The sequence below is a fragment of the Zonotrichia leucophrys genome, chromosome 2 (assembly GCF_028769735.1).
Source record: "Zonotrichia leucophrys gambelii isolate GWCS_2022_RI chromosome 2, RI_Zleu_2.0, whole genome shotgun sequence".
NCBI lineage: Eukaryota > Metazoa > Chordata > Aves > Passeriformes > Passerellidae > Zonotrichia > Zonotrichia leucophrys.
In genome coordinates, this window is record NC_088171.1 from 143,122,335 (window position 1) to 143,149,975 (window position 27,641).

At 46.0% G+C, this 27,641-nt stretch overlaps 1 long non-coding RNA gene across 2 annotated transcripts in view; it reads left to right on the forward strand.

Moving 5' to 3' along the window:
* Positions 1–747: 747 nt before the first annotated feature.
* Positions 748–27,641, forward strand: part of LOC135443398 (uncharacterized) — an 87,906-nt gene continuing 61,012 nt past the window's right edge. For both annotated transcript variants that reach the window (XR_010439006.1, XR_010439005.1), the window contains exons 1-2: positions 748–1,061; positions 22,947–23,027. This is a non-coding gene — a long non-coding RNA (uncharacterized LOC135443398). The remainder of the gene's footprint in view (positions 1,062–22,946; positions 23,028–27,641) is intronic.

Consider the following 27,641-nt stretch of genomic DNA (forward strand, 5'->3'; position numbering starts at 1 on the left):
AAATACGAGAATTTTTATGACTAATTCCTCCGGTATTTTGAGCCACTTTGCTGGGATGTGTTTATTTTCTCTGAAAGCAGAGGTGGGAAGTGTGGCTCTGTCTGGTCGGAGGTCACATTGGGCTGTTGTGCTGAAGGGCAGAGTGTTTCTGCTCTGTCACTGGTGGATTGTGCCACACTTTGCTGTGGGTTACTGAAGGTGTGATTCTCCTGATGGTGGAGAGACATTTTCCACTGAGGTCAGGAAGGCAGATGGTGCTGCTGGCCTGCTGCCCTACAGCCCTTTCCATCCTTCTCTTCCCTGGTAGTGAAAATACCTCATTAGGTTTAGGAAGTGTGGCAAAAAGAGAGGGAAGGAAAACTCTGCTCTTTCACCTGACAAAAGAAAAAGAATAGTTTTGAAAAGATGTGTTGGCTAGGTGAGAACTACTTTCAGTTGTTGACTTCTCCTCCTCCTCCTCCTTTCACATCCCCTAGAACCCATGAGGCAGCTGGAGGTGGTGATCCATGCTGTGTCTGTGGTCACTGTTACACTAATTTAAATAAATCATACAAATAAAAAAAAAAAAGAAGCAAACCCTAAAACCTTCCTTCTGTGCAAAAATAAATCAAGAGATTGGAGTGGGAATAAACTTTGTGCAATGTGGTAAGAGCTGTAATGTAAATGGCCTGTCCCTTTCTTCTCTCTGAAGGTCCCAAGCCCATGTGTCCCACTTGTCTGGAAGAACATTTGGAGTCCGGCAGCCTGGTCCTTTTCATAGCTCCAGAGGATTTTTAGGAGCATAGGGAGCATGGGATGCATGGACCTGAGGACCCACAAAACCTTCTGGAGAATGTTCGCTGTGGATAAAAGCATCTGGAAGTTTCTACCATCTTTTTACCCTGATTTTTCCTGGGTCACCCTGTGTCATTTGTGGCCCTGAGGATTATAGCACACAGTCACTTACTGGAATACCTCCCCATGCATCTTCTTGAAATGGAGCCACTGCTTTACCCAGCTGGCAGATATTTTCTCCTCTCCCAGAGCTTTTCCAGTGCAGCAGCAGCACTCCTGTCCAGCAGGTATGTAAATGGTTTTCTCATTGACTGCCCAGTTTGCTTTCTTGATCTTCAGTTCAGTCTTTTTTTTTCCCCCTACTAGCTTCTGCTAAAGGTAAGACCTACCAAGGCCCTGGTGCCATATTCTAAGGGTGACTTTTCTTTGTTGGGGCAGACCCAGTTTGAGATGTAGGTTCTCATGGATCAGTAGTGTCAGCTGCTGAAGGTTCTGATGACCAACCACAGCCTCATACATGAGGGAAAGGATGGATGTGATGGATGGATCTCTTCATTCCTCCACCCGGATCCTCCAGGACCCTTGGGCAGCTGTGTTTGTAACCCGCAGCTGCCATCAGCCATGTGTGCATCAGCTTATCAGGCTTCATGGTCTCCTTTCAAAAAAGATGACACAAGTGGTTTTTCTCTTCTTGGTTCAAGAGAATTTCTGCTGAAGAAAGTAAGGTTGAGGATGACTTATCCCATAAAAAATGAGATGCTTTTAGCTCTAAAATTAAACTATTCCTATTCCATATAGACGTGTATAACTCAACAGCACTAGTGGTAACAACCAAATTTGCATTGTATGAGTCATTTACAATGAATCAGATGTTTTTGTGGAGGTGAAATTTTTTTTCCCATTCTTTCTAGCAGAGAATTATTGTTTTGGTTTCTGTGGGTATCATTTTGCTGTGAAAATCATTCTCTTTGGCACTTGTGCTGTTTTGGTCAAATGCTCAGGTGTGCTGGTGTGTTGAACAGATCTCTTCTTCTTACAGGGTAGATAAAAAATTTGCTCTTTGTCTCTAAATTTTATTTTCACCATACAAAGAGGAGATGCTGAAGGAAAAGGGCTAAAAATGCTTTGATGTACATTTATTCTGCATTCCCCTCAGCATTTGTGAGGCATTAAAAGTTTCATCTTGCATTGTAAGCAAAATTTTGCATCAAAGGAAGGAAATGAGAGGGGTAGGGTGGATAGATCATGTTCAGTGGGAAACATAATCAGTTGCCTCACTCTTCAGTTTGACTGTGACTCGTAGGCCAGATGGAGATGGTAGACAGAGATTGGGGATAAAGATGTTCTTTGCTTTATCAATGAGCAAAGTCAAGTGCTTGCTGTGCTTGTAAGAGAGGCTGGAGCTAACAGCAGGGATTTGGAGGTGGAAGCAGCATCCTGCCAGGCTGGTGGGGATGGTCCATGCTCATCCCTGCAGTGTGGTCATGTGCCAGGGCAGAGCCTTCTCCAGCAGCACTGCCTGGAGCTCAGCCCAGCAGGGCAGACCCTTCTGTGTGCTTGCATGGACTCTGCTCTGCTGCAGAGACATCCCCTGGAACCAGCTCTTCATTTGCACATGGTTTTCCTTCCTTAACCTGAGTTAACAGCTTTCCCCATCACTGAAGTCCCTAGTGTTTCATTAACTAGCTCCTAACAACTTCTAAAGCACCTGAGAAAAACAGATGACTTGCAGTTGTTCTTTTTATCTACAATTAAAGCAAGCACCATTGATAATTTAATTTTTTTTTTTTTTTGTGGTCAGCTGATTGACAAAGACATTTCAAACCAAATCTCCTCTTGTTGCTGTAAGATGTGAAAGGGTCTTTTGTCAGTAGCACATTGCAGTGGAATGAGCTTTATCTTTTATAAGTAACTGGGAGCAAATGGGGTATCAGTTGCTCTGCTCTGGTGCTGCCAGGCCCTTTGGTGCTTCTGGACACTGAACAAAACCTGCCTGTGACCTGGATAACCCAGAGCAGCCCCAGGGTGCTTGACCTTTCATTGTAGGGTCAGCACTGACAGCGAGCAGGGAGAAAAGCCATGGTGGATGTACCCTGAATTTTGTGTTCTGCATGGCCCCTTGCAGGGTGACTCCCCAGTCACACTCAGTCAGGCACCTGGCACATCTGGGCCACCTGGGATGGCCCAGGAATCAGAGCTTGGCCAGGAATGATGTTTCAGTTGTAAATGTGCGCTGTCCTTTACAGGGAGGAAAAATCATCTCAGGTTTTCTTCAGAGCAGGTCTCACCCTGCACAGATGTGGGGCAGCTTCAGAGGGTAAGCAGTTTAAGGGCTTTGCTGTTGGTCAGCTTGAGCATCCAGGCAGGGGGCTGCTGGCTGCATCCCTAGGTGCTAATTAAAAGATGAATTACATTAGCATTCAAGATATTTGCTGGTAAAGTAGCAAAGATTTGCTTTGAGTCAGGTTGTGGATCCTTGGATCAAAATGTCCTTTAGGGGGTTGGTCTGTACACAGATGCATGTTATTAATAATAATTTAAAAAATACAGAAAGCTTCTATTTGGCTGCCTGAGAGGATTATGTATGTGGGTATGTGTTTCAAAAGCACATAACTGATTATAAAAATCATTGATGGTCTAAGTCAGTATTAAGGATGGTTGGATGACAGTGAAAAGCAGCCCTGGCACATTGCAGGGATGTTCTTGTCATGACTAACCCCTCTCACTCTCACCCCTGTGGAATTTTTCAGTGCCCAGCACAGACCAGCACTGAAATTGCAGCTTTGCAGAAGTTTTTAAATCTCTCCCCAGCTGGCAGCAAATTAAGGAATTGCAAGTATTTATTGGTTTAAGGATAAAATATAACCTCAAAAGCTATAAAAAATTTTGACAATGAAGCTTTTTTTAAGGGAGTCTTACTTTATGGTTTTCTGAGTCAAATGTGTCAAAGCCTGACAGAGGAAGAGGTTTTAATCTACAGGTGCTGTCCCTTGCTTGATGGTTTCCTGCTTCTAAAATTACTTCCAGGTTTTTTGGAATTGGGTCTGAAACTAGTTTCAGTTTTCAGTTTGTGGGCAACCTTGCTTACCACTTCAGCAGGCTGGATTTGTGAGGGGTGGGGGCAGCAAATGCTAGTGCTTTTAAACATTCTTATTTTGGCTGCCAAAAGTCCATTTGCCACTTTTAAAATATTTACAGCTGAATCTTTGGATTCACATCTTCTTTTGCTCGAGGAAAGTGCTGAAGCTGGCAATGCTGAAATGTTGCTTTGATCTTTCTTCCCCTGTCCTGCATGGGGAGTTTGGAGGAGAGCGTGCCCAGGGTGAAGTATGTTGATTCACCTGTGTCATCCTGCACAGGCTGACTTTGCTCATCGTGCAGCAGTGAAAGTCAGCATGAGCAAAGCAAATTAAAGGTGTATGTCAGTCCTTAGTTTATGCTAAAAAGATCAACCACTTTTCAAGTGTGCATTTTCTCTCCTTAAGGGCTGTCCCTCCTTTGGGGCACCTATTAATGAATGCCATTTGTGCCCAAACTTTGTGCTCTTACAGCAGGGCAGGTAATTGGGGATACATTAGGCCATATTTCTGTTTATTCATATAAGTAAATAAATATTCATTATTTTTAAAGATCTGGAATAATCCTCCTAGTATGTCTTTAATGATCCTCTATTGATGACTTTAAGACCTTTCTTGGAATGTTGTATTAACCAAAGCATCCCAATCATTACTTTCAGAATAAAAATATTTCTTTATGTGTGATCTTTACTTTTCCACAAGCACCTGCATCTGCCGGTACTGACTTACTGTGCACAGTAAACACTGAGCTATCTCTTGACTTACTGTGCTCTTCAGGTTGCAAAGAAGCAGTGACCTAACACAAAACATATTGTTAATGCCAGGAAGAAAGCAAGAGGTGTCTGCTTGTCTTCTGAATCCTTTGTGTTGCTTTGAGGGGCTCTGTGCAGAACTGGAGGTGCTGACAGGCTGTTTTCTGGTGCTCCCAGCTGCTGGGCAGTGTTATGAGGATTAGCATTGAGGAACTCTGAGCAAAATTTGTCTCATGCCACGAAAATGTAAAGCCTCCAAAGCTGGCTGGCATCCCAGGGCTGCGAGAGGCCCTTGGAGGGGCTCTTGGTGAAGGTGGCAGGATTTGCACTGTTCCCTCTGTGAATGGGACATGATCTGAAGAGTTTCTGATTAAGCTTTAATAATTTCCAAGCTGGTTTGGTTGCTTACATAGGGCAGCAGACAAAAACTGCTGACCAGGAATGGCTGCTATGGGACCAGTCTGCCATCATAGGAGGGCTTCTACCTAATCTTCCTGTCCTACAGTGTGGTGCCCAGTTCAGAAACACAAAATATCATTTTGGGCAATATTTTATTCTCAGGGTGTTTTCTGAGCTGAGATCAAACCCAGCCTCCTACCCTGGCAGTGTTTTGGGTATCCTGTGATTTTGCTGGCTCTACTTTTGCAGGGTACCATCAATAGGCTGCCTCCTCTTTATTTTTGCAGTGTCAAAATCAGGAGGTCAGATTAGAGACCTGGGGCTTCAGCAGCAGAAACAGGGCCTGAGTGTGTGCAAAAAACCAAAGTCCCTATATTTATAACTATTATTGTAGACAGCTTGGGGGATGAGGCACAGCTGCATTGCAGCCGTGGTGCCTCTGGAAGGTGGATCTCTTACTATCCTGATTAGAAGTGTATCCTCAGGTCAGGTTCAGCAGCCCAGTTTGCCTGGCTGGGGGCATTCCCTGGGGAGCTGAGTGATCTGGACACCCCACACTGCCCTGGCTTGGCCCCCTCCACAGCTTGGATATGCCCTCCTGCCACTGGCAGCATTCTTGTGGCACATGGATGTGGGATTGCCATCATCCTCCCCACTGGCACTATCTCTTGGCTTTCATTAAGCTTTTTGCACAAAGCAGCTCTTTGTGGTGGCCCCTGTGCAGTTTTATCCGGGGCTCCATTTGCATCACCATCAGGTGGTTTTCATTTGACCTTTGCCTTGCTTAAAAATTAAGTACCAAGGTACTAGGGAGAGAAGTAATTTCCCAGATAAGCACTTTTCCCCTGCTCTTCTGTAGTTCATGGGGGAGCTGGCTTACCCTGCCTGTGGATGACTAAGGAGGAAATTCTTTTTTGGTTAGGATAATGCTGACAGTTCACTGGAATTTTTTTATCATGGGTTTATCATTTCCTCCCTACGAATTCTTATGTTCAGGGCAGGAAAAAAAATTAGTGGTGACCACAAGTTATGGAATTTGCCTTCTGTGGAAAAGATGCTGAACAGGTAAATCGTGCTGTCAGGTTTGCCATGGTTTACATGGAGGATTTGCTTCATATCCAGTTATATAAACAGGCTGGTGAGAGTCATGAATATTCTAGCACCTATCATCTTTCAGATGTGTTTTTTTAATGTTAGAGTTAATTAATGCTCATATCTGTTGAATATAGGTGAGTGTAAGCCTGCTCATCTTTCAGGTGGGGAGGAGGTTTGCATTTATCACTTGTCTCTCTGAGATGGCAAGGTCAAAGTCGAGTTTATGTGTAAGGGGCTTCTGGGTCACCTTGTTAATCTCTCTACCTCCCTTTTTTTGTAGAGAGATCTGGATGTGTGTCTCTAGAGAAGGCAGATGGAGTTTGGCCAGAGAGACTCTGCCTTTTGGTTAAACATGTGTGTGTTCTTGCAGTGTTTGCTTCCCAGTGATTGCACTGTTGATCTTTCTGCAAAGGCTTGACACTGCTGCTGAAAAGCTTTGACACTGCAAAGCGTTGTTTACTTATGAAAGTGTTATTATGTTTTGAATATCTATTATTCATCTCTTGTGCTAAAAGTGACATTATGTCATAAAATTGCTCTTAGATTTCAGAGCTTTGAGGAAAAGCTGTTTTTTTGTCCCAGACTCTCAGTGACAGTACTGGAAAGTGCCTTACCCTTTGTATCTCTGTAGACCCCTTTTATGAATTGTGAGTGACAGCAGGAAAAGTATAAAAGAGTGCAGAGGAGCTGGTTTTGATGTTTATAAAGGGCTTTGATAAAAGATGCAGCACACAGACTTGATGTTATTTCCTATTTTTAACTTCTTAGGAGCATAAACTGCTCAGATCCAATATTTATGTAAAAAGGGAAAGAGGGGGGCTGTATTTCTTCTTTATTTTCTCCTTTATTTTTCTTTTTTAGGGCCAGGTAAATTAAAATAGGAAAGTGTCTCTCTTCTATGCCCTAGTAAAATATTCTTCCATGAAGCATCAGTAAAGCCAACTCCATGGTGCTGAATGTGTGGATGGTGCTGGAGGAAACCAGCTGCAGTTTTGAAGGCTCCTTGTTTGCAGGCTTGTGCCTTCAACCCCCCAGCCATGGCTGGCTCCAGTGGACCCAGCAGCCATGGTGATGTGTGTGGTGATTCCTCAGTAATGGGGAATGAGAGTCAGAGAAATCAAACATGGAAAAACTGGGGCAGTTCCTCCCCTTTCTCTAAAAGTCAGTTCACAGTACAGGCATCTCTCTAATAAGTAGATTTGCTTGCCCCACAGAGATGCAAGGCTGTGCTGGCTGGGTAATTGCAGTTTTACTGATGAGAGTGCTTGTCATTATTTCCAGCTTTCTTGTTGCAGTCTCCTCTTTGGTCTTGTCTGCCAGTATGGCTGGCTTGTGGTGGGCCTGTGTACTCCTTCCTGCATGTGAACTCCTGCATATTCCCATGCATGTGACACATCAGGAGCTTTATGGCACTTTCCATGTGTGTGTGCATAGAAAATACGTGTGAGAGTGGATATGGGCTGTGATGCATGCATGGCATTGGCATGGACATTTTCATGATTGGTCCTTCATCCATGCATGGGCCTTCATGCTGGAAGGTGAGTAATGAGAGTGCAAACCTGTCCTTGAGATCCACCTGATGACAAAAGTTATCCTCTTGCTTGAAACACCGTATTTTCTATTTTATTGGGGCTAAGTGCCTTTAAGCACCCTGTGGAAGGAGTTTTGCTATCCCTTGGAGAACCCTGGATGGAGCAACTTTGCTGAGTCCCATCTTGCTGCAGTGGAAGAATTCCTCTTGATGGGATAGACACAGGAGCAGCTGTCAGTGGAGGTTTTGAGTTCTTCATCAACATACAGTCATTCAAGGGGCTGTTCAAAGCAGATGCTGGTTTAAGGTTGCTGGACTTTAGCAAACACATCCCAACTCTCACCCATCTGAGGGGAATGAGCACTTTCTGCTCTGTTCTTCATGCAGGAGCTTGTATGTGAAACCATAAAAAAAAGGGAATTACCAACCTTGGGTGGTCATTGGGAGTGTGTTTGCTTGGGTGTTGTCTCCCGGCTCTCTGCTGTGTCTCCAGACCTCAGGCTGGACACTGAGGTCTGCAGGGTGGGAAGTGTTGTTGTAGAGCTGTGCCTGCTTGGTAGCCTTGCATCTCCTTTGTGGTGTTGAGTCCCCAGTTACATGCCAAAAGGACAACTCTGGTCACACACAATTACAGGGGATGAGGCACAGTTTTATTTTCTTCTTGCCTCACCCATGAAACTGTGTAACAGCATAGGTGAGCAACTGACTAGTTGGACTTGGCTAGCTTATAGCAGTAGTGTGTCAGCTCATACAGGTGTCTTTTCAACTTCTGACAGGCTGTCCAGTTAGGCAGAAAGTGTGGCTATCCTTAGTTCTTTTGTAAGGTATGGGAGGACTGTTTTGTTCAACTGGAGTGGACACCATGGTAAATTGGAAAAGCTGTTGCTGAGTCTAGAAGAGATGAGTTGGGGTAGAATTTGTTCAGCTGAAGTGACAGATGCTGCCTGTGCCCCAGCTCTGGCACTGCTGTTGGAGGGTTCTTGCCTTGCCTTGGTGCCTGCTGCTCAGCAGGTTGGGTGCTCCCATTGCCTTTCCAGCAGCAATCCATATGCTCTGGAGCCCAGTGGGGGCCCCCCAAAACCTCTGTGTCATTGAGCAGGGCTGTGCCAAAGTGTCTAATGAAACATGGATCTTGGCTGGCAAGAGCTGCAGTTCCTCTTCTTTTGAAAGAAGCTGGGAAAGGCTCCCCAAAACAACCAGTAGAGAAAGTGTCCAGATGAAAGATCTGGTAAGTCTCAGTGTCCCCTCTGTGGTGTTTTCAGGCTCTTCTGTAATCAGCTGTCATTTCAGGATCTGGGCGTATTGGACTTCAGGGAGTATGGATTGAAACTTAAACAAACAGTGATTCTTCTATAAATATTTAGCTCACACTGTTTAGGAGCTGCTGGGAGTTGGAGACAAAAAATGGTTTAAAGTTCATGACTGTCTGGAAAAGCTATCGGAGGGAGGCACTTGGTCACCAGATTGCCTGGCATGTTGGTTTTGAATAGCTAATCCTCCTTTTTTCCCCCCCTGAGGAAGAGGATATGTTAAGCATCCTTTGGAGAGGCATAAGGTTGCTTTTTTCCAGTGCTTACATGGCTGCACTGGGGACTCAAATCAAAGAGGTTTTCTTCAAGAGAAGACATTGCATGGAGTAAATGGATGGTGCACCCTGGCAGTACACATCTTTTCAAATCTGGACTGGTCATCAGAAGTTCATACATCTGCATGGGAGAGGGGGGATGTGTCTCCAAGTGTGTGCTTTTGTCTGGCCACCTTGATAGCAGGACAGAGGTTTGTGCCTGGGCCAGCTGCTGCCAAAGGAGGTGGTCCCTGTTGGGGGATACCATGGATCTTGGGCTGCCACATTGTTCCTGCTCTTGCAAAAACCTTGATAGTGAGATAAACCTTTCTCTGCCAGCCTTCTTTTTTTCTCTTAAATATGGAGATAATACACTTTTTTTTCAAATTGCAAAGCTCTTTAAAGAATAGAAAAGAACAAAATGTGATGATAAGAAAGGCATTGGTGAGACAGGCAGGGGCATACAGGCTTTGAATAAGCAGGGATCTTCACCATGCACAAGAGTCTGGGGTTACTGTTTAAAAAGAAGAGAAAGTAATTGATTATTTTCTCTCTCCCCCTGTCTTGCTCTTCTAACACAAAGTACTTGCAGTTGAACTAGATGAAGGTTGTAGGTCTCTTTCAACTATCCCATCCCATCCCATCCCATCCCATCCCATCCCATCCCATCCCATCCCATCCCACTAATATAACAGTAAACACGAAATGTTTGCCATGTCCTGTGAAACATTTTACAACTGTTTGCACCACCCCTGCCCCTGATTACATCCTGGGTCTTTTTGTACCAGGATGATTGGAGTGCCCTGTCCTTGTGGCCAACTGCTTTGCCTGGAAGGTTAATGGCAGAGGAGAAAATGTGAGGGAAGGACAGGTAAGAAAAATGTAAATTTCTCATTTGTCAGGTTGTTGAAACTACTTTTGAGGTTTGAGAGAAAATGTCAGTATTTGAGTTGGAGGTGGTGGCAAGCTTGATGTTTTTTCCCTTTCAATAGTTTCTTTTAGTGCCCTTCCTAATTTAAAAGAAGGTGTTTAAATTATTAATGTTTCAGCAGTGAAGCAGAGGGATTCCAAAGCCTTTGGCAAATATCTGCTAAAGCATCTATCTTAAAAAAGAGCTTCATGTTTTTTTCTGACACCATCTTTGACAGAAGCTCCCCTTCTGTGAGAAGTACCGAATTCACAGAGGTGGACAAAGAACTTGATTTATGTAGAAGGTAATTTTCTCCAGTGGTGTTTGGCCAGAAAACATAAAGATGATAATGATTTTTATTTTTTGGCATAGCCTTTACCAATCTCTGTGCTTCTGCCTGTGTTTGAAGCAACACTGTGCCATGGGCGAGTGCCAGCACACTGTCTGTGATGCTCAGGTGCTGCCTGTGAGAGGTGGGTACCCTTATCTGGTCCTTCTGGCTGCAACATCCTGGAGATGAGAGGCAGCTGAGGCTTCAGATACTTTCCCCAAAGCTGTAGTTTGAGCTCAGGCCTCCCATTAGATTTACCACACATTTTCCTCCCTATTCCCTTTAGGTATTTGTACTGATTTTGTACCAAATCTCCTTCTTGCTACTTGAATAAAGAATAAAGTATTATAACTCTGGCTTGGGGCAACTGTCCAAGGGATATATTGGGATACACTTGGCCTTTGAAAACAAGGACTTCAGTCTCCAGCCCTGTCAGTCCTTCTGGCTCCTGGAAGTTTTTCTTCCAAATGGTTATTTCAAACCTCAGAGAAGAAGTTTGTGTTTTTTCAGAGCTATGATTAATACCATTTTTACGCTTCGTTGCAAAATGCCACACAATGAATGAGACCAGCAGGGTGGTGGTTTATGGGTGGCAGGGAAAAAAAAAATCAAACAAACACTTTTAAATGCTGTTTTGGAAGAGTGATGTGCGTGTGCATGTTTTATAATCTTCTGTGAGCTGTGGGGTTACATTCCTTTTAAAAAGAAAAGAGGAAAAAAGGTTTAAACTTCATCTGTGGAAATAATGTCAGAAATAGTTGAGAAACTGAATAATTACAGTCTTTTTGTGGGTCAGTGAAAGCAAAGGATTGCTATGCAGTTGGCTTTGCAACTGAAAAGTCACAGGATGGTTGCTGCTGGCAGGGACCTGTGCAGGTGCTAGGTAGCTACAGCCAGTTGCCCAGGACCATGTCCAGATGGCTTTTGCATGTTTCCACAGATGGGGACTCCACAATCTTCCTGAGCAAGCTTGGTCACCCTCATGGTAAAATGAGGCATAGTGCATGGTATTTCAGTACACTGGCCACCGGTTTCTGCTTGCTTCTATTGCAGTCTGGGAAGTTTGTGGGGGTGTGTGGTGTTGGGACAGAATGCGTTGAGTGCAGGGGAGCCTGGGCTGCAGCTGAACCCCATGGCTCAGGCTTGGCAGTGCTTGGCTGGGACTTGGGAGTGTTTGGCTTGGCATAAGATGGCAAAAATGGTCTCTTCAGCAGTTAGCAGGGAGTCTTGCTGCCTGGTGGCCGGGTCTGGGCCACTCTGATTTGCTTTTGAGGCTGTGCTTATACCTGAGCCTTCAGCCAACTCTGCTGTCTTTTGCTTCCCTTCCATTGACAGTGTGCATATTCCCAGCTGGGGGTCACTTTGCCACTGTGTCATGGTTTGACCAGGAAGGAGTGGGAATTCTGGGAAGCTGTGGTCAAACCAATGAAGGTTTTGGGTTTGAGACTGGCGTCCGGTGTGGCCAGTGGGGTTTGGACACACCTCCGAGAATACACAGGGGTTAAAAGCAAGGCACTGCCCTGGCACTTCCTCTTTTGGACATCGTCAGGCGAAGAGGTCAGATCTCTCCCCCGCCCGGCCCGCTGCTGCTGGGCGGGGGAGGGGCCAGCCACGCGGTAGGCCTGGGGCCTGGACAGAGATGGTGTTGAGGGGGCTTCGGGGGGGGGCTTCGAGGATGGAAGGGTGGAAGGTCCCAGAGAGTCAGCCCTCGGGCAGCCAGCCCCCCCCCTCCCCCCAGGAGAGCAGCCAGCCAGGAGGAGAAGGAGGGAGACTGCCCGGCCGCAGCGGCAGCGTGTGGGCAGCGTGCGTGGGAGTCGTTCCGGGACCGACAGACAGAGACTGAAAACTTTTAACCCTTTCTTGCATGATTGGGGCCTTACAAAAATGCTAATCCTCCTCGAAGCTGAATAAGAAGGGAGATGAGAGATGAGATGACTTGGCCCGGAGATTGTGGAGATGATTGGATGGGGAGAGATGATTTGGAGTGGCCTTTTGGCTGGACTTTTTCTTGTAGCCATGGACTCAGTTGTTCCTGTGACACAGACTGCATTTAGGGGAGGCAGTGCCTCAAAACCAGGAGGGTTCATTTGTGAGGACCCCCCGGCCCCAGGGGGTTGGAAAAATATGGGGGGACAGTTGTCCCAAAAGCAGAGACTGTGCCTTTTGGAGTGAGACAAGGCATCCTTGAAAGACCACCCTAAAAGCAGCTCTGATCCATGTCTCGGTGGTGAGAGCACTGGGCATGGAAGGAACATGTCACAAGCGGCAAAAGGACTTTTTTCCCCCGGGCGGTGCCGAAGTGACAAGGAAGCATCCGGGATTTCAGTGTGTTTCCAGGAGAAGCCTATGGAACAAGAAGGACTCCTTTCCTCTTCATGAACTGCAGTTTGAGTATACTAAAGTGTCGTGCTGGGCTGGGCAGTTGGTGTTTTTTGAGAGAATGTATTGGATTGGGAAAGTCAGGGAGTGGGGAGGAGGAAAAGTGGTTTTTGTAAGGTTTTCAATTTTTTTTTCCTTTTCCTTATAGTCTTTCCCTATTTTTCCTGTAGTTTTAGGTAATAAAGTGTTATTTATGTTTAAGTTGGAGCCTGTTTTGCTTATTCCTGGTCACATCTCACAGCAGACACCAGGGTGAGGCATTTTCATGGGGGCACTGGCTCTGTGCCAGGCTCAAACCATGACACACTGGAATCTAGGACTTATTTATCAGCATAAAATCAGGCTAATTACACCTTTGAAGCGTTCAGCTTCAGTAGTGCTGCAGCATCAGGTGCTTCCCTGAAAACTCCATGTTAGTGGCAAACCCTGGGGAAAAGAGGCCTAGAGGTTTCTTGTGGCTGTGTGCCTAATGTCTCCCCATCCTGAGGACAAAGAGGATGCTAGTGCATGTGGGATGCTAGTGCACCTAAGCCCCCACAGAGACATTTGGGTCAGCACAGATTTGCTTCCTGGTGGCTTCATGTGCATCCCTCACACATGGAAAATAAGCAAAGCCTAAGACTACACTCAGCCTCGCCTTGTTCTCTAGTGTTTCCTCCTGTCTTCCATCCATGGAGAACAGTAGCCCTTGTTTGTTGCCCTGGATGCATTTTTCTTTTCCTCTAAGCCATGTTCTTTTAATCCTGTTTTTGTTGCTGATAAGTGATGGGAATAGCATCAGTGAGATGATACCTCCCAGTGCACACTCCCACTGTCTGCAGACATGTCCCATATAGCCCTTGTGCCAGTGATGGGTATTTTCTCATTAAAAATAGACCACAGACAATGGCACTTCCTAAGGACCGTGATTTATCATTTAATAACAAGTGGTTACTCATTTCCTTCGGAAAACTTTCTGGAAGTGTTATTTTTCTTTTCCCCCTTGCTTCCCATTTTTTAATTTCCTTCAAAACCCTTCATTACTCATCAGAGCCACTGTGTCTGTTAAATGAAGTGTTCCCTTTTCAAGTGGAAATTATATTTATGATTTAAAGTTAATGAAAATAACAACTCTTAACCCGTTGGGCATGAGCTTTTCTTTGTAAGTGCCTGCAGCCCTGAAATCTTAGCTCAGCCGCAGGAAATAGCAACAGAGAGCTGGGTAGGTAAGACTTGAAACACTGTGATGCTGATCCTAAATGGAGAATGGATGATTTGCTTGAGCTGACTTCAAAGAAAATGTCAAGAAATTTTAGAACTCATATTGTCTTGAGTTGCCAGCCCTTAGCTGTGATACCTCCAAGTTCTCCTGAAGGATGGAGAGCCTGCAGAACTGCTAGGCAGTCTCATACCAGGTCTGGTATTTTAGTGACTTTACCAAAGAAGTTCAGAAAGCTGTAGAGTGGTTCTTGAGGAAATCCCAACAGCTCAGTAAACAAACTTGGGAAATGTGTTGAAGATGAAATCATTGTAAGTTGGTATTTAAGAAGCTAAAAGAAATAGTTCTGTGCTGGATTGGAAGTCATTTGCAGGGTCAGTAGCAGATCATATGGTAGATTGCAGATGATACAGGAGATGAAATGCAAACAGGGACATTGCAGGTACTTCAGGTCATAACATCTTCCCTTACAGTTGCCTTAATGAGCTGCAAGGGTATTTAAAGGTACGAAAAATAAATTTAATAAAGACAAGTGCAAAGCAGCACTCTTGGAAAACGGATGCACGTACCCAAAATGAGCAGTAACTCTCAAAATGAGCAGGTTAACTACAGAAAGGAATCTGTGAGCTGCAGTGAATGTCAGGCTTGTTGTGAATTGCAGTCAGATGCTGTTAGAAGACAGGTAGATCTTGAATAGCCCAGACAAAAATGGCAAAGGTAATAATTTGTCCTATAAAAACCCTGTTTGAAACACAACATCCAGTCTCAGCCCCTCTATTTTAAATATGAAAGCAGGCAGCTTGGGAAGATGAAACTTCTGTTTGGGAAAATTTACTTACAAGGAATAGCTGGAAGATTTGCATATGTTAAACCCAGGGAAAAAAGCCCCAAACCACCAGCCCACAGGTGTCAGGCTGTGGTTTGATGGTATGCTGTCTTCAGCAGTAGTTTTGGGGCTAAGTATCTCTGCTCTCCTGGTACTGACTGTGCTGCATCTCATTGTGTGGTCAATTGTGTAGTCACAACTTGTGTCCACACTGTGAGCTGGGACAAGGAATTTCATTCAGTATAGAAAAAAGCTGAAGTGTCTCCAAATTTATTTCAAAGTATGGCCATGCAGACAGCAGATGTTATGCAGGAGGAAGGAGGGCAAGGAGAGGAACTGGAGATTGTGAGCCCCTGCTAGAGCTGAGACTTGAAGGAAACACAGCAGATTTGAGACATCCAGGAAGGTGGTGTGAGGAGCACACAATGTCTCTCCATGTCTGAAGACAGGACTATACAAAAATTGCATTACAGGAATTCCTTTTCTGGGCATGGTCTTCCTGTGCATCATCTCTGTCACGCCTGGTAGCAGTGGGGTAGGCTGGCATTTCTCAGAGTGTGGGTTCCAGCTCCTGGTGGTGGTGGTGAAGGAGAATGAGTGAGGCTGGAGCTGACCCAAAAAGCATTAGAAACCTCTTTGTTAGCAGCACAGCAGCCCTTTCTGGGTGGTGGGGCAAGTGATACTCATTGCTGGGAACTGCAGCCGAGTCCTGCTTGCTCTTGGCAGGGCTGTGCCGGTGTTGCCTTGGAGAGCAGCACAAAGACAAGCCAAGAGAGGGTTCAGGGCTTGGTGGCTGCTTGACTTCCCTCCTGGTCCAGCATTTCTGCAGTCCTTGCATCCAGATTTTGGCATGGCTTCTGCCCCTGTCGGTCCTGCTGAGGCTGAGTGTCTCAAAGCCTCCTGATGTTCTAAATCCAAATTCCTGTCATTACTGCTTTGCACTTGGCTTTTTGGCTCTTGGAAGTAGTTTGGTTGACCACAAATTGGTCACTCTCCGCTGTGATGTAAGCTGATGATCTCCTCTGCTGTGGGTGCTAAACCAAATATCCCTGCAACTGCTGGGATGCTACCAGGCTGGTGTTTGCAGCTGATGGGAATGTGCTGCAGCTATGCAAGCCTTGGTGATTCAAGCTGATACTTAGGTTTATGATGAAATGCTAAATGCCTGGTCTGTTCTGTCCAACCAGCTCTACCCCTGGGGAAAAAAAGGGGGTTTACTGCAAGAAGAAAGGATATTCCGGTATTGGTTGGTTGATAATGAGAACACAGAGCATCAAAGCTTAAACAGTATGTGCTGGGTTTTGAAATCACTGGAGGATATAGAAAGAAGTGCCTTGAAGAGGAAGATCACAGATAGGCAGACCTACAGGATATGCCTGGCTGATTTTTTGTAGGCTGCAGAGCTTTCCCCTGTGGTTTGCAGGGTTCCCTTGCCTTGCTGCATCTCTGTACAGCTCAAAGCACAGCATCTTTGTCCATGATCTTGGAGGATATAGATGTGAGCCTTGCTAGGAAGATCTAGGCTTCAGTTCCAGTCTTGTTAATGCTAAAATACCCTAGAGAAGAAAAAAAAGGCAGTTTGCTATATTTGCTTGTGACGTGTTTGACATTTTGTCACTGAATCTGGCTTGTGCTGATCTTGGTTCCTTAAAGAATAAAAGAAGCATGGTAATTTGTCTTAAGATGGATACAGAGAAAGTGAAGAAGAGAACAAGTTGTTTACTATTCATTGCCTTTTTCAGACTGAAAGGCTGGGGCTTACTCTGGGAAGAAGTCAAATCCCCAGACAGTTCCATATAACATCACCAGATGAAGGGGTGGCCACCACATGAGGCTGACTGATGGCAGGGCTGGTGTGGCAGGACTGCTGAGTGGAGCTGCAGAGCTCTTCAGTAGGGTCAGCAGAGTTGTAGTGGCATCTCAGGGATGTGTCTTTGGACACACAGAAAACCCATCTTTCGTGGTTTGGGTGACGCTGGAGGCTCCAAACTGCATTCCTGAAACCCCACGGTGCTGTACAGGTGACTCAACAGCATCAGCTCTAAACCAGGAAATGCAGAGTCTAGCAACTGCTGGACTTCAGAGGACAGGGTAAAAGGACTGCAAAGACATTGGCACAAAGGATTTTTAAAATATTTTTAAGGAAGACAAACTAATAACAACTAACTTTCTCTAGAAATCCCCTTTCAAGGAACAGATGCATTATGTTAATGACAGTGGTGAATATAATTATGTGTAAGGATGAAATCTTGGCTTTGGTGACTTCACAGGACTAGTATTTCATGCAAAGAGGTGTTCTTGGAAGCCAATCTGGAAGTATAGTCATGGCAAGAGGATGTAGGGCTGAGTGGGACTTACCCGATAGCCACAGGAAATGTTTAATGTTGTTTTTACCTTGATGTATTTGGTCCAGGGCTGTTGGTACTGCAGGGCATTCTGAGCAGGTGGATACCAAACAGCATTTGTGACCAGGTAGGCCACCCATCTTCTGGTCAGTTTTCCTGTAAGAACATCTGTAAGGCAGGATCAGCACCTCTCCTGGATGGTACCCCCACAGGGAGCTGTGTGGCACCTTCCTGGGGTGGGTGCTGGTGTGTCAGGACTGCCAGAGCTTTGCTTTCACCTGCTCATCTCCCCACACGCTTGCTCAGGGTGCTGAAAGCAGAGAACCTCAACAGAGCAGACACACCTCTCCACCCCAGCTCTTTTTCCCCATCATTGTTCCCAGTTTTCTGTTCACCTCCCTCCAGCAATGTGGCTGAGGGCTGCTGTGACCGCAGTGAAGCCTTGCTGGCATCTTCTTCCTCCTCTCTTCTATCCTGCCTCTCCTTCCCTCTCCAGCTGCCGGGTTGCTCTAAGCAACTTTGGCTCCTGTCCCAAGAACAATCTCTCAACACACAAAAACCAGGAAGGCTAAAATAACACTTTAAAATTGTTAAATAAATAGTGATGGAGCTCTGCTTAAATGGGAAACGCAGAGTAATTTGTTAAAGGCTTTTTGTGCTCTCTTGGACAGGGATTGGCTGTGTGTGTGTGTGTGTGTGTGAAGCATTTCTTGTAGCTTCTAAGCTGCATCTCGTGGCCCCAAGTGGGCAGAGAGGGTTATGTGAGTCTGAGTTACTAAACACTTACAGTAAAAGTGTAGTCATCCTGAACCTCAGCCAAAGAGCTGGAGGTTTTGTAAGGCTTTTTTTTTTTTTTTACGTTTTCCCTTCTCTCCCTGCAGGATGCTGCTGCGTCACTTGCATTCTTCACCCCAGCCCAGCAGTAACTCTTTCCAGACTGCCAGCAGCAGTCCAGGCACTTACATCCTGCTCCATCCCCTCTCCAAGGGCTTTGTGCATAGGGCAAGGGCATCCTTCCCCTCTCCCTCAGCAGAGAAGCTGCTGCCAGCTCAGACAGAGGTTCCCATCTTTCTGAAACATGAAAAACACTCATTTCTCTCTCACACTTTTTCAAAACTGGAGCAAAAATAGAATAGCATTTACTGCCATATGAGAGAGTGAGAATGGGAGGCTCTGGATAAGCATTTATAAAATATCCAAGGGAAATGGATGCCGGCAAAGGCTCTGCTGAGTGGGAGTGGGTGTACCAAAATGTATGTGTCAGGATGAGAAATGTATTTCTTGGGAAGGACATGGAGAACTGGCTGCTTCCCAGCACACAGCTCCTCCTGCGGCTCTTCCTGTGGGAGCTCTCTGCATTTCTTTTTAACACATGGACTATCTCCCCAGCCCACTCTTCTGAGTAGAAACTAATCTGTGTTTTGAGAGAGTTGTTTCTTATTAACTCTCTGAATGGGGAAAAAATAACCTCCACTCCCTGTAGTGGGAATTGCACAAGTCAAAATTTTACATTCCCTTTTCCAAACTCCAAAGTCATTCCTGGAAGGATGGGTTGTGGGTCAGAGAGGGGCTGTGCCCTCCTGCCCCACCTGCTGTGAGAGCTGTCAGGTCTGGCTGTCAGTCTGAATGCATGATGAGAGCAGAGTAAAACTGCAGTCATGGCCTGAGCAGGGATACCCAAAATTAACATCAAAAGGAAAGGAGGGAGTTGTCCAAATACAGCCTGCAAACCTTTAATTCTGTAACAGTGGTATCCCGAGCCAGGTAATCTCCAGCATCAGTGTTGCTGCAGTAATGGAAGCAGCTGATTCTGTGGGAAGATGAAGGTTTCATGGAAGGTATAATAATCTATCTTAGATGTTTTAATTTTCCCTTTTCATCCCAAACATAAGGAGCAGAATTTCCTCCACTTTGAACGGGTCTTTTTATGTTCTCTTTTTACAATTGGGTAGAACAAAATCATGTTTCTTCAGTATATAAAATGAATCTGGCAGTCTGGTTTTGTACTTCAGCCTCCCAAAGAAACAAGCAAGCATAAAGCAAGAAGATACACTGCCTACTAAAATGTCCTACTTATTAAAAAATCCACAATAAAATCCTCTTTGAACATCCTGTTTCAACTCTGCAATAAAACTCACTGGTCAATTAATGGTGGATCTCCTGTTCCCATGGAGAAAGGCAGTTGCAGACTTAAGAGGTTGCTGTGGGAAAGGGGGGAAAAATAAAATTAAAAAGATCCAGTCTTGGTCTTGCAAACAAAGGTTGCCTTGGATTGCAGTCACATGTTGCAGTTCAGCTGATCTTGCTCATGCCAAAAGGGGAAAGATTTCTAGTACTTGCCTGAGCCCCACTGAACTGGTTTAGGGAATTAATTAGAAGAAAATTACTCACCTTTTGTGTTTTTTCCTATCTAGTTTCCTCTTAGATTCAACTACCCTGCCTTAGCTCACTAGGTCGGGGGGTCAGGGGCAGCTGGGACAGGATACTTGGCCATTGTGTGAATTTAACAGTAATTTAAAATTACACCACTGACAAATGTGTTCTGGCTTTTCCCAGCTGGGGAGGAAGAAGTCTCTAAGTACCCAAATCTGGGATACCACTGAGCTTTGTAAGTCCTACCCCTGGTGGCTGAGTTGCATCAGCAATATCAGGGCAGAAGCCCCTGAAAGAGTGTTCTGGGGTCAATTGCAGTCCCCAGGCACATCAGATGAACTGATAAGCTGGTGTTGGTAAAAACCTCACCGTGCATATGTCTGCATGCAGTAAATAGTTTTGGCCTGGTCAAGCTCCTTCTCTAGGGTGCACCACTCTGTGCTAGAGGGAAATGTCCAGAAGACCCTCATATGGCTCATATGGACATCATGTGAAATGACACAGAATCCACTGGTTTGGCTTCACAGGGTTGATAGTGAGGTGTGCATTACATGGCTTTTTGGGGCAAAGCCAGCATAACAGGTTTATCTCTCCTCCTGGGTGGTTTGCTCAGGCCTTAGGGCTCATTTCTGATCTTTATAAGGTGTATCAGGCCCCTGGGTTTCAGAGGGTCAGAGGATACTTTGACTGAAGGGTATGATCTCATCAGAGCCAAGTATTGAAAAACTTCCCAGGATTTTGTCGCTTTGCCCATGTGTGTTCTGTGTCTGGCTGTGTCTAGAGAGCTGCTGGGCTGGCAGTTGCCAGGAGCTCCACTGCCCAGCTCAGTCCAGGCTTTTGCTTCCTTGGTACCATGCCATGTACCTTTATTGTGGTGAAAAAAAAATCTAGTGCTTGTTAGATCCCCAGACCTGTTCATTTTTAATAGGTTGGTGTTTTTTTTTTTTTTTTCCTAACCCTGAGACATTATGGATTAGGGCTGCTGAATAAAAATAAAAGTGAAGAATCAAATATGTTTATAAATTTTATAGTGAAAAGGCATATCTCTTCTTCTTGGCTGAGGTGGTATGAAACGCTTGCCCCATCCCAAGTTTCCTGTGCTCCCTGGTGGCTTCGAGGTCCTTGTTTGCAGCACCCCATGGAAAAGATAAAAAGCTTTGGTGTGTGTTCCCTTCGGGGCAATGTGGATTTCTCCTCAAAAACCTCAGTTCTGGCGACCGGTTTATATAAATGCCTAAAAAATGAGGCTGTGCCTTATCTCTTGAGAGATCGTTGATGGATCCATTTCTCAGAAAGATATTTTATTCAGTCCTTTAATGCCACGCCACTCCCTTCATTCAGTTGCCTGGAGTCTTTTATCACGGCTCCTCTTACTCATTGCTTAGCCAGGTTGGGCATATTTAGTTCTTTTAATCTTTCCTGCACCTCAGCTGTCTTTAATCATCTTTCTTGATGTCAGGACGTTTGATGCCCACTTCTGCCGAGAACAAGCCTAGGTTGGTTCTTTTTTAGTTGTGTTTTTTTTTTTTAAATTCTCTTTTTTTTTGTGTGCGTGTGAATTGCTTGGGAAATGTCTCCAGCCGCTTGCCCAGGCTCATGCCTGGATTCCTCAAAAGCTCCCTCGAATGTCTCAGTGGATATTGAGGAAAATTTCTGGCTCACCATGTACACCACTGGACTTGGCACCCTTTGGGATTAATTAAAATGTTTATTTGTTGGGTGTGGGCAGCAGCACATTTGCCCCCACCAGATGTTGCATGGATTCTGTTTCCAGGGGCAGATTTCTCTGGGCATCTGGAGAAGGGTGCAGGTGCTGATGGTGTTTATAGAGAACAGGTCCAGAAAGGTTACTGTAACCTTTGTTTCCTTCCTGTACCTGCCAGCAACAAGGAGAGAGAGGTTTAATTGTTCCTATGATCTCAAAAGCAAAGCCTGATGGTAGCTTTATAGGTGCCTGTGCTGCAGGTCAGGGCAATGCTTCTCTGGAATCATGACCCCTCTTGCTGCAGGTATTGATGCTGTCCTTCCTGAGTAGTTAATCTGTTTTGCACCCAAAAATAGTCATTCAGAGCTTCCTAAATGAGTTTGAAGGTGAGGATTGCTGCTAGCTGGTACCAGGCTGAGCACTGCATCCCTTCAGGGCAGGGTCTTCAAACTCGCTGTCTGAAGCTGATGTGTGGAGGTGTCCAAAATTCCATCCACATACCTCCTGGATACCTGCTATTTCTGTGGGAGCTGTTTCCTAAAGCCTGATTCAATCATTTTCTTCAAATAGGCAGGCTTAGATGCTGACTGGAAGGGGTTAAGGCCCTGATCTCCAGGTTTGCTGGGTCTAGGCCATGGCTGTGCAGCCAGGGGTGGCTTCCCTGACATGGACTTTGAATTACAGAGCACTTGGCAGGAGTTAAAGAAGGCCAGAAGCTGCCTCTCCCTCCCCCACCTCCCATTAGGAGGGAATGCTTCTCATACTCTCCCAAATTTAGCAGTGCAAATGTGGCTGGGTTTAAGTAGGCTGAGCTGTGAGGAGATTTTGATGGTGATAAAGGTCTCCTTCCCTCCTCTGCCTCACACTTACACTGCCTGTGTGATAGAAAGCTGTTTGATATATGGCTGTGGGAATTGTTGGTTGTGCCAACAAGGGCTTTGTGGCCTGAGAGGAGAGGATGGGGACCTGGATGGTGGGATAGAACAGTCTGTGAGGACCACCACCCAGCAGAGCACTGAGAACCTGAACATGCTGCTGCCTGATGTCCGTGTGGCTGTCCTGTTTGACTCTTGGGCAGTAATGAGAGGGCTCAGCAATGTCTGGAGGTCACCATGAGGAAAAGCCACATCCTCTCCATGGTGACACTGGGATGCTCTGGGTCATGGAGCTGCTTCCATTCCTTTTCCTCACAGCCCTGGGCCACCCAGGCTCCCTGTCACTCCTGTCTGTATTTCCTCCTGTTACTCCTTAGGAGTGTTTGAGGGATTGCTCTGGAGCTGGCAGTGAACATCTCAGGAGGACCTTGACAGGCATTTTCATGCCACTGGGGCACTGTGGGAGTCCAGCATGGGACAGGCTGTAGGGCTCCATCACTGATGCCTGAACTTTGCTGGCTGCAGAGGAATATGCTGCCGCTTCCGCCATGTCCCTTCACCAATTTATATATTTATACATATGTATGCATATATGTATATATTTAAATAAGTAATATGCATTAAATAGATATATAAATATCATAAATATTTAAATGTATACATAAGCTGCTATTTATATAAACTATAATTTATATATAACTGGTTTCCACTGCAGCCTTATGTTGAAAAATTAAGGCAATTGAAGGTTTTTGGTTGGAGGGAGGGGACAAGATTGAGCTTGCTGACATTTCTTTTGTTGCAATGTTATACAGGTCTCGATTGACTGCAGAAAGGAGAAGGGAGGAGCATGTCGAAGGGAGGTCAGATCCTGCCAGGGTTTCCTGGCAAATGAGGTGAGTGGTGATGTCTTTCAGCACTCATAAGCCTAGAGATAGAAGCCCTCTGGGTCTTCCCTGAACCCTTTGTGTGAGACCTCTCCTGTTGATCCTCCAGATTTCCTTTTGGTACAAGTTTCACTGTGTTTGCCTCTCCAGGCCTGATGGGAGGATTGTAGACAGCTGTTGTGCTTGGGAGTCTCAGAAGGGCTGGAGACTCTCTGGAATATGTTGGGGTTTGTGCATCACACAGGACTTGTTTTGGGCTGTATTTGGGCTTCACAACAGGGGACTTTACTTGTCTGGGTTTAGAGAACTCTGCTGCAATTACCTGCTACTGATCCAGCCCCCCCCCCACCCCAGCCTCCTTTTACAGTCACTGGAGGGAAAAGGATATTTTTAGGAAGTGTCTGACCCTGACCTGCTGTAGGCATCTGAATGGATTGAATCATTCCCTACAATACCTGTTTCTCTGCATTGTCAGCACAGCCAGGGCAGCTTGTTTGGTTGTAGGGTCTGCAAGGCGTGTAATGTCTGTACCCTGTGTAGGAGGACTGGAGTTCAGGGTGCTTGCTTGTGGCTTGGGGTGTCCAAAGCCACTGCATGAAAGCTTGGCCTCTCCTAAGCTGCCCTTAAATTTTCTTCAATGTTTGGACACAGCTTAAATCTGTGAGCCACTTGTCTGAGCCTTCTCTCGGCAGTTATACACCCTGACTGGCAGCATATGTGCATTCCTGAAGGATAGGGTATGATTGCTGAGGAGGTTTCAGTCCAACTGGGTCATCTCACACTGGCTGTTGCAGCCCCAGTGAGAATCAGCAAGAGATTCCAGCCTCAGGAGTTTATTCCAGCCCCAGGAGCTGCTGCACTAAGGCCCAGTGAGGCTGCTGGGGCTGCACTGTAACCTCCTGGGAACCAGTCCTGGAGCTGCTCTGCTCTTTGGCTTTCTCAGTGATGTGGGTTGTGGCTTTTCAGCCACAGGAAGGTTTGGAACAATGCTTGCCATCACCCCATGGGAACCTGACACCTGTAGAGGGAGCATCCACATCCTGATACCTTGGCTAAGGTGCAGAATCCCCCAGGAGTGGTTCCGTGAAGAACTGGGGCCTGCATGTCAGCTCTCCATTGATTAGAACCTCCATCCAGAGCTTTTGTGCACATCCCCGCATCTCTCAGCCAGGAGAATCCTGCACAGACATCTGCCTGACTTTGCTAGGCCACCCCCTCTGCCTTCCCTCCTAGTTCTTGGAGGTGGAGATGTGTTCTGCTTGTGTTTGCAGAGTGCTCAGCCTGGGCTGGCTCATCCCTACTGCAGTGAGGCTAAATATTGACACTGGTTGAAATTTAGATGTACAAGGTGTTGTACCTAAGCAGAGGTAACTCTGGAAGATTTTTGGTGTGTTTATGCTTCTGCTGATGCCCTCAACATATTTGTTCTCTGAGGGCAGTCTGTTCAGAAATTAGGATTGATGATGATGGTCCGTTGTCAAGATTATCACCTTTAAGTCAAAGAACAAATATAATTTGCTGTAGTACATCACTCTTGTTTAGTTGTAATTGGGCAAAGGAAATGTGTGTGTGTGTGTGTATGTGTGTGTGTTATTCTTCATTTATTTAATGTTTTCTCTGTAATTTACTGTTAGCTTTTCTGTATTGCTGATAATTGGAGTGTTTTCATTGCCACCCTGGAGAGAGGAATCTCTCCTTTTTATAGCACGGGAAACTGTCGCAGTGAAATGATGGAGTGGTTACTGTGTGGTTACTGCTGCCCTTTGCCAGAGCCTGGCACATCCCTCACCTGCCTTCTGTCTGTCTGTCTGCCTTGGGGACCAGAAGATGTTGCAGGGACTCACGGTGCCCTTGTATTTGATGCTTGCTTCTCCCACTGGTCTCTTTGCTCTGAACTGTGCCTCGATTCTCCATCCAGAGAGCAGGAATAAACTGATTCTTTGGAGTAGGTAGAATTGGTGTTAAGGATGAGCAATTTAACGGGAGATGCAAGGGCTGTGTCTAAGAAGGGGGGATGCTTTTTGTAGTATCAGTGATTCGAGGAAACAGCCTCATTTTTATTTGGCTGCTGGACATCTCTCTGGGTTTTCCACAATTAAGTTCACTCCATCTGGCTTTCTTTCTCAGTCACTCCGGTTTTTTTGAAGCATTTTTGTGCTGGGCTGACACTGTGGATATCAGCAAGGATATTCAGGGCTCATGAAATGCAAAGCCAGGAAGCTTTCTCTGCTTTCTTTGAGTTTAGGATTTCCTTGAGCTGGGATGCTTTGGGATTCTGGGACATGGTAAGCAGGAGAATGTTGTCATCTCCATCTTGACCAATATGAAATGAGCAGCCTGCCTGAAGTGAGGAGGGTTTTGCAAGCCTCAGTGACACCATTTAAGTACTCGAAAGGGGTGTGAATTGGGGGTGGGTGGAGAAGGAGGTTTCTGTGTGCTTCTCGGCAGCTAAAAGCAGGTGTTCAGTCATCTGAGAGTTGCCCTAAAGGCAGAGAATAAGGATGCAAATGATCTGTGAAACATAAAAGGAACCATCTGAATGCCCCTTTTCTTGGTTTACCTCCACCCTGGGTAGTTTGCATGACACAGGCTGATCAACCCTGAGAAAAAGCAGTTCTGTCCAACTGGAGAAGATAACTTTGTCAAACCTAACGACCTTGCAAAGAGGCGAAAAAGCAAAGCCCAGAGCCAGGACACAGACGGAAAAGTGTGGGCTGTGGCTGTGCTGTTTTGGTGGGGATGTGGGGCCCTGGTTGGCACCTGTGGGGTCCCTGCTTCCCCCAGCTTTCACAGCAGCCCAGCTGAGTCAGTGGCGGTCCCAGAACGGGTCTGTGATTGCAGCTTCAGCCCTCCTTGATGAGGCAGTGTGGGGAACACTGGGTGAGCAGAGCCCACCCAGCCCCTGCCCCAACAAGCAGCACATGGGACTGGCTGCTTTACACCCACCTGGAGCGGCTTCTAGGCCGAGCTTTGCCTCATCTCTGATGCACTAGCAATGCACGAATCCAAGGGGTTGCTGCAGCTCCAGGGCTGCCTGCTCAGGTGGGGACAATGCCTTAGCTCGAAACTGGTGTGGATTTAGGACCCTCCTTGTCCAGCCCTGAGATGCTGAGTGCAGGGTGGAGCAGTGCTCAGCTGTTGCTCTGATCATCCTCCTCAGTCGAGTTCTACACCCAGCCTGCATTTGCACCATATCCTAAATGAACTTTTAACAGAGTTCGTTTCTTTGCTGTGATTTGGACCTGCACATGTGTCTCTTGGGTGTTGTCAGCTCAGCTGTAGCTGCAGATGGCTGGTTTCCCCCCACCTCTCACCTGTGCTCTCCTGTCCTGTGGGTGACCATTTCATTGATAGTTTCTCTAATTTTCCCAGTGTTAATGAGTTTTTCCCCAACTACCATCCCCCGCTTCCCCAAAGCCAAGACATTGACTCTTGCACTGTGAGGGATAATTGCTTATTTATTTTGTGGACTGCACCTCCCTCTTTCTGATTTCACTTGATATGTGCAGGATGTGGTGATAAAAATCTGTTTGAGCTGTCTCCTGTTTCAGACATTTTTGCTTCTTTAAAGTAGCTTCATGGGACAATGAGTGTGTACAGGGCTGCTTGGATAGGAAAGTGGAGAGGGAGCAGCAGGCTGAGCCCTGTGCTGTCTGCATGCTCCATCCTTGCACCCAGGTGCTTGAACAAAGGTTTTGAGGTGTTCTGTCCTCACAGAGCCACTGATACAAATTGGGGGGAAAAAATGTGACATTGTTCAGTCTACTCTCCCTTCAGCTCCTTGCAGACTTCTCTCCAAGATCCAGCTGCTTTCCATCAGCAGCTCCCGGGGTTGTGTGGGCCAGCCGGCAGCTTGCCACGTTCAGTGGTGACACGTCTGTGTCTGGAGAGAGCAGAGCATCCCTGTGGATCTGTACAGTCTCCTTTGCAGACTGCCTGGTGTGTATGGCCCTGTGGCCCCTTCCAGCCTTACCCATTCTGTCATTCTGTGCCATTCTCTGTGTTCATGGAGGCCATCCAGTTGCAGCCTGCATATATTTAGCTGAACCAGGTGTTTTCTGGCCTTTTTTTTATAGGTTTTGCATCAGTGGTTTGTTTGGTTCTGCTGTTTCCTCTTAAAGTTAATGTGGTTTACTCATATAAGTTAACAGTGTCTATGGGTGGTTTACTCACATGCATGAAAAAGCTGCTCTCAGAGGTGGTTTGTATTGTCTGTATTTTTATCTTGAGTGTCTGATCTGCAGCATGTCCTGCAGAGATGGCTCTTTTGGGGGGATATTGCCAGTGTTTGGATGCTTTTCCTTAATAAATTTGACTCGTTTGAAGAAAACTGTGTTCATTTTCTGAATTATGAAGTTGCGTATTGAAAACCTTTATGGAGTAAAGGGGGCTGAGGTCAAGAAGGGTTAGTTATGAAAACTGGGGTGTATTCTGCTAACATCACAGTGCCCCAGGGGTAATGCTTCTGAGCTGTCACCCTGAGTCATAACTGCCCGCCCCAGTGCAACTTCCAACCAAGGCAGTGTCACATTAGAGAAGCTGGCATGGAAACTGGAGCCTAGAGGCTTGAGGGGCCTCAGTGATGGGGCTGCTGGGTACATGATGCTGATATACCCCTGTGGA